The following is a 6743-nucleotide window of genomic DNA, read 5'->3' as shown; positions in this document are numbered from 1 at the left end:
CTCCTCCTCTTCCTCTTCCTCCTCCACCTCCTCCTCCTCCTCCTCCTCCTCCTCCTCCTCCTTCCGTTTCTCTGAGGTCCTCGCGGTCTACGCTCTTTCTTAATTCAGTCCAATGAGAACTGCTCTTCGATTCGTCACACCCGCCGAACAAATCTCTTTCCATTTATCTGTTTTCCTCTCTCCTTCTCTGTCGCACCATCGTTACGTTTCCGCGAAAGATCGCCGCGAAATTTTGAAAAAGCGACGACGAATACTCTCCACCGCTCGGCGGCGACGCCGATCCCCGATCGAGCGAGCGAGCGAGCGATCGCGATTGCGATTCGCACGACGCAAGTACATCGCGATGCGTCGCAACGCGGTAACGTCGTAAAACCGCGAGAGAGACAACGGGTGGTGCATCCTCCGCGCTGGATGGGACACGCCGTACGCGCCGCCGTCGAGCAGGAAAAGGATCCTCGCGGAAGAGAGACGACGTACGGACTCACTCCGCGAGTTTGTTTTGACGACACGGTTTATTTCACCGTGTACGGTGCGCTTTACGTGCTTGCGCGCGAGAGAGGCGCGAGCGGGCTGCGTCGTAAACACGCTGTGATCTGAAGTGCGCGATTCCCACGCAGAGGAACACGTTTCATTAACGTCGACGAGACGCTGGCGGGGACCGCGCGTGGATCGAATTTTATTTTACGATCGCGAAAAAAATCGTCACCATCGTCCAAGAAGAGAACCACATCTCATCATCGTCTTTCTGCGTGTTACATATATACAGCATCTTATTCTGTGGACCTCAACGTGCCTTCTCTCCGACGTATTTCCTCGGGGAGCACGCAAGAGCGGGCCGGATTCTCGTGGCGTCGATCGGGCGATTGGACGATCCGCTGAAACCGCTGAGAGAAAACGCTCCTTCCTAGAGGATGCCAGGAGGAAGGATTTCTCCTCTTACCGAGGAAACATGTCTCGCAGCGGTCGTCGCAACGCGCGAACCGGTTGCGCGCTCTTAAAATAGTTTCTCACGCGCGTAGGTAACTGGCGCGCACCGTTGTCCCGCCGTTGGAACACGCCGCCGGAGTAGTGCCAGGTAAATATCGATCGACTTTGTCTATCGCCGTTAGATTGATCCCTTCCCCCTTGCCCTCTCCACCTCTCCTATCTCTTCTTCTCCTCTCCTTATTCCCCTGCCTCCTGCCAACGAGAGCGCGCGAGAAAGATCCGCCCGGATCCGCCGCGATCGCGATCGCGCCGGATCGGACCGGCCTCCTCTCCTATAATCATGGAAAATAAATAGCTCACCTCCAATTAAAGAGCCATTCGAAATTTCACCGTCGATCGGACCATGATTCCTCTCGACGAGTTCTTATTATCGGCCGAGAAACTGCAGGGAATTCCTCCTCCTCCTCCTCCTCCTCCTCCTCCTCTTCCTCCCCCTCCTCCTCCTCTTCCGCTCGTCAGAAGAATCGAATTCTCGAAGAGTTTGCTTGTTGACAGAACACGCGAGAGGATGAAAAAAGTTTTGGCGGAACCCAAAGGGAGAACTATTACGGTCACGCTGTCGTAATTTTTGTTTAGTTAAGAGTTTCCCTCTTCATCCTCCCTCTCTCTCTCTCTCTCTCTCTTCGAATTTCGCCGAAACTCTCCGTTTAAAGAGAAGCGAGCTATTTTTGATGATGGGGATGGATTGGTATCGCGGAACAAAGCGCGTCGGTGCGTATGATCGATCTATTTGCAACGCGGCTTTCGCGGAATCGTCGCGGGACCGCCAAGAGTTTCAGAGTCGTCGGAGCGGGATCGACTCAAGTCGCGATTATTTATCAATCTCCGCGATCTATCGAGAGACGCATATCGGCCGGGTGTACTTTTACGAGAACGCGATCGCATCGGCGACGTCGACGAAATTATCCTCAATGGCGATCTATATTCACGGTGATGATCGATCGGTCGCACATTTTTTCATTGCCCCGCTCTCTCAGTTCTCGAGAAAGCCGGGAGAGACGCAAATACATCTGCGCTGTATCTGATCGATCGTGTCACGCGCTTAAGCACATCTTTCCTAGTATCGGAAGGCTATCCGACGTACAGTAATTCGATTAACACCTAAATGCACTGCCGAAACTCCAAGGAGACCGGATAGGCGTCTTCTAAAAAGAGTTTAAGGCAAAAGAAAAAGTATTCTATCGATCGTGACAACGTTTCGATACACAGAATGTCATAAATCAGCGTTCGTACTTCTATTTGCGCCTTAATTAGCACGAAATGCGATTGTTCGATTCTGAGTATCGTTTGAATGAACATTGTTGACATAAAAATACGTTTGCATTCCCTGCAAATAAGATGGTAACAAGAAATGATAATCGAAAGCACTCTAAAGTCGGCGTTAAATATAGAAATAGATAAAGGTTGTATCAACAAATAATTTGTTAAGTATAAGAAGTGTAGATAGATGTTAAAGAGAAAATATATGAGAAGAAGGATAAATGGTAGCGAATAGTGACAACTATACAAGTATTTTATATGCAGAATTAATGTTAATATATATATATATATATATATATATATATATATATAGTTGAATAAAAACACTTTTATAGTTATTTCAATTATGTAATTCTACATATAAATTTGTATAGTTGCCACCTTTATAATTACTACCATTATGTTTTCCTCCTATTAACTTCATATCTTATGTAAAAAAATACGATTGACAGATCTTGTTAAATATTGTAATTAATTCCATTCAAAAAAGAGTTCCTTCCAAGTATATTTTTAATTTTTCTTTTCATTTTCTTTAGGAGAATTATAATTCATTCATTAAATGTGAATCACGATTTCGCTGCTAATCAACAACTTTAATAGTGTATTTAGCATTAAACGTAGTCGTCCCATTCCGATTGCCCCTTGTCCATTATTAAGATGCTATTCGATGTTATCACAGGCTGTGTCGCAGCACTCGCAGCCAAGTTTTAACGCTGACCGCGCGTCGCAAGTGCGAGCTGTTCGATGGCGAGCGTAGCGCCGAGGCTCGAGCTTGTGCGAGCGTGTCTCTCGTGTGCTCGGTAATTCCTGCAATAACCGAAAATAATAATACGGTAGACGACGGTACCGTAAATGGTAGCGATAGCGCAATAACGACGCGATGCCAATTGACAGCGATTCTTCGATAACGCGGATATTAGCGCACGAAGGAGGTCATCACCACATGCAACCAATCGGAAATGGCGGACAAATCGAGTTTCAGCACCCATGCAATCCAATCGATACGATTTCGTTTTAATTAAAATGAATTTTTTTTTTTTTTTTTTTTTTTTTTTAAAAAAATTTTTTTTTTTTTTTTTTTTTTTTTTTTTTTTTTACAGAATTTCCCGAAAAGCGCTAGTCGAAAGAAATGCTATTTCTACTTGCTGCACATCTAGAGATTGAGTCTAAACAATTAAAAATCATGATCGTACATTATACAACTAATCGCGTTAACTATTTTTTATCAAAATATTTCAGACATAGTATTATATGATACAATATTTCCATCTGTGAGTTATTGCATCATAGGATATGTAAAAGACTGATTCTTCTGAGAAATTCAATTCCAGTTCCATCGAAACCACGAGCAATTTTAACCCCTTCCCGAGTGTGATTTGAACGTATTATATGTAAATTGACTTTTTTCATTCGAAACGCAAACACACGTCTCTCCTTCTCAAACGTAGCAGAAATAAAATATAAAATTGAAAAATTATTGCTTTTTACAATAAATTATTTAAAGTGTTTCAAGATGTTTATTATCAATATCATTAAATTACTTGTCAATTTAATTTATGATATTGTTATCTCAAGTTTCAGTTTAGAGTTGTGTTTCAAGACCGTAAATGAAATCGGCATACAATTTACAGAATCAGACATGGATATAAAAATTCATATTAAAATATTATTAATTATAAACGCTAAGACTAGCGTTTTCCACTGAGAAAACTGGTGCTACCACCAGGAGAAAACCAATGCTATGCTAGATTTCGATGAAAACAGCACTAATGCAGTAATAGTGCGGTTCAATGGAACATATCACAAGACATCCAATTTATACTCCGAAAAATATATATACCTACATTCAAACTTAAATTACTTATTTTACAATATTCTGATTCATTTATTTAATACATTTTTTTAAATTAAATTTTTACATTTCAAGAGTTTTAAACGTCAAAATGTCATTGCGTAGCTATTATTAGAAACATTGAAATTAACACACAATGTCATTGTTATTGACATTAATTACAATAATGAAATATCATAGCATAACATAATACCATACCTTAGCACGAACACAATCTCAATTTCAACTTGCACTGGTCTCCACTGACTTAAAAGACGGTGGATAAAAAGTTGAACTCAGTGCGCAAGTTTTCTGCATCAGTTTTATCAATGGAGCATTAAACGTGTGAACTGGTTTTCACCCAGTGGATTAATAAAGTTGCATTCAGTTCTCCCAGTGGAAAACGCTATGAAGCTAAAATAAAATATTTTCCTGTTATCAGTTGAGAGTTATTCACATATCCATTTAATATCACTTTATTGTTACTGAAAGGTAAAGCCAAAATTATTTAAATACATACATCTTGAAAGCTATTTCCCCAAATCTTTACTGTTCTTTTCCTTGTCCGTGTTTATTTCATATTTTATTTATTTAATGTTTTTATTTATTTATTTATTTTTATTTTGTCTCGCGCCCGGTACACGATTGTTTTTCGACGATAGGAAGATTTATTCGCGTAATTAAAGAGTTACACGCTCGCGTACCTGTGGGACCGAGGCGGGCGAGGAGGAGAGGAACGGAGGAGCTTACACTCCAGTAGTAACAGAAAACGATTGGAAAGTCTTCCTCCGTCGTGTGAACGTGGTGTACACGAGCGGACACGTAGGTAGAGATACCAAGCTCGCTGCCGCCTTCTACGAAGGCGATTGGCGTTTGTTATTGAAGTTATTCCATCGCCTCGGGCCACAGAACGAGAGGCGAGGCTGCTGATCGTGAGTGCCAGCAGCAGCAGCGGCAGCACGCCTGTGTCCCTGGATGACAAACATCCACATTTCGCTCGCGAGCTGGAATTTTTATTAAATCCGATTGCGCCCGTCTCCACGTACGCGGTGTCCTGAGTGTACCATGCGCACTCGTTCATTCCACTTTACGTGGCGATCGGCCACTAACGAGAATATATAGAAATTTATTATTTAAGCTTATATAAACAGGAAAAGATTTGGTTTATAATTTCTTCTCTCTCAATCTTACGTATCCATCGATACCTTTACGACTAATGGGTAATTAAAATCTGAGAGATAGCTAAATATTGCTGTTATTTAAACGTAAAGCTATACATTCTTTCCTTATTTTTCGTGCTATAAATGTCAGCCTTTCAAATTAAACACTATTGCACTAATTTACATTAATATCACAATTTATCCAATTATTGCACAATTTTTACACAAAAGTAAAATCCTTATCTTCTTTCCTATTTTCATATCCTCTCTTAATGTACCTCTCTTAATAACTAATTTTCTATACTTCGATTAATAGTCCGTTTTATAACCTTGCCTCTCATTCTTACATAATGTTACATCAAGTATTCCGACTTCCGACAGGTTCCAGTCAAGTAAGTAACAGTTTTGACTTGATCAGAAGACTGCCAAATTATTTATATAGACAATGGTTATAGTTTAATTTTTTTGAACGTGATACTTACAAATATCCCCACTGAGCTTGCAATTATAATAATTAAAAAGTAGATGGAATTTTATTTCAATCAATTGCAAAATTCTAAAGAACGAATTTATAAGGACCGGTCAAATCAGTTTTAGAATAAACTTATTTCACGGACAGAAGTTTGACGGACAGATTTTACAAACAAACCTTTAAGACTTAAATGGGTTGCCCACTATCTACTCACCGGTAATTGCAAATATGATGTTATAGGATTTGGAAAGTAAAGTGCTGAGTTAGTTTAGACTTTTATGTACTGTTTTATTATAGATATGTTGATATCGTTATAGCACTTGCTATCAGTGAGATTAATACAGTTTTAGACCGATTCAACAATTTTCAAGAGAAAGAGAGAGAGAGAGAGAGAGAGAGAGAGAGAGAAAGAGAGACAAAATAAACTTCTTGGATACCACAATATGTAATGATCGAAAATGATAAAATAGAACTTTATTAGCACCAGGAGCCAACATTTTCCCACAAAAAAGAGGAATAATTTTTGAATTGATTGACAAAGCAATGTTATTGGCACATCCAGAAAAATTTCAACAAAAAAATTTGGAATTCATTATCAAAGTTTTACTAGATAAGTTTTACTAGATAAAGTTTTACTAGATAACGACCATCCGTTAGAATTTATATTTAAAACGATGACAAATAGAATTTTAGAATTGAAAAATAAAAGAATTCAAAAATTATTTGCTTCCTCTTGTTGAATTAAATTTTTCTCTTTTTTTATTGTAATACTTGTTTAATTTAAATGAAACTTAGGGAAAACCTATATTATAAAAGAGATATTTTACGGTAACTTTTCCATTGTTTCTTTTGTCATAAATACATAAACGGAACACAATACCAACTTTCTTGTCAATGAGCCTCGGTCTCTCCTTATCTTATGCCTGAATCTTTGTTCTTATCTTCTTTCCTCTTTTCCTTAGCTTTCCCTTTTTACAATTTCCTTAGAACTTTGCCTTTCATAACATTCATAAATCTTCATTCTATAACTTAC

At 39.3% G+C, this 6743-nt stretch overlaps 1 protein-coding gene across 1 annotated transcript in view; it reads left to right on the top strand.

Annotated features, from left to right (window-relative positions):
• Nucleotides 1-82: 82 nt before the first annotated feature.
• LOC108753070 (twisted gastrulation protein homolog 1) overlaps nt 83-6743 on the top strand; it is a 17878-nt gene continuing 11217 nt past the window's right edge. The window contains exon 1 of the mRNA XM_018494418.1: nt 83-1075. The gene's annotated coding sequence lies outside the window, so the exon portion shown is untranslated. The remainder of the gene's footprint in view (nt 1076-6743) is intronic.

Source organism: Trachymyrmex septentrionalis, unplaced genomic scaffold (assembly GCF_001594115.1).
Source record: "Trachymyrmex septentrionalis isolate Tsep2-gDNA-1 unplaced genomic scaffold, Tsep1.0 scaffold63, whole genome shotgun sequence".
NCBI lineage: Eukaryota > Metazoa > Arthropoda > Insecta > Hymenoptera > Formicidae > Trachymyrmex > Trachymyrmex septentrionalis.
This window is presented reverse-complemented; position numbering and strand designations above follow the sequence as displayed.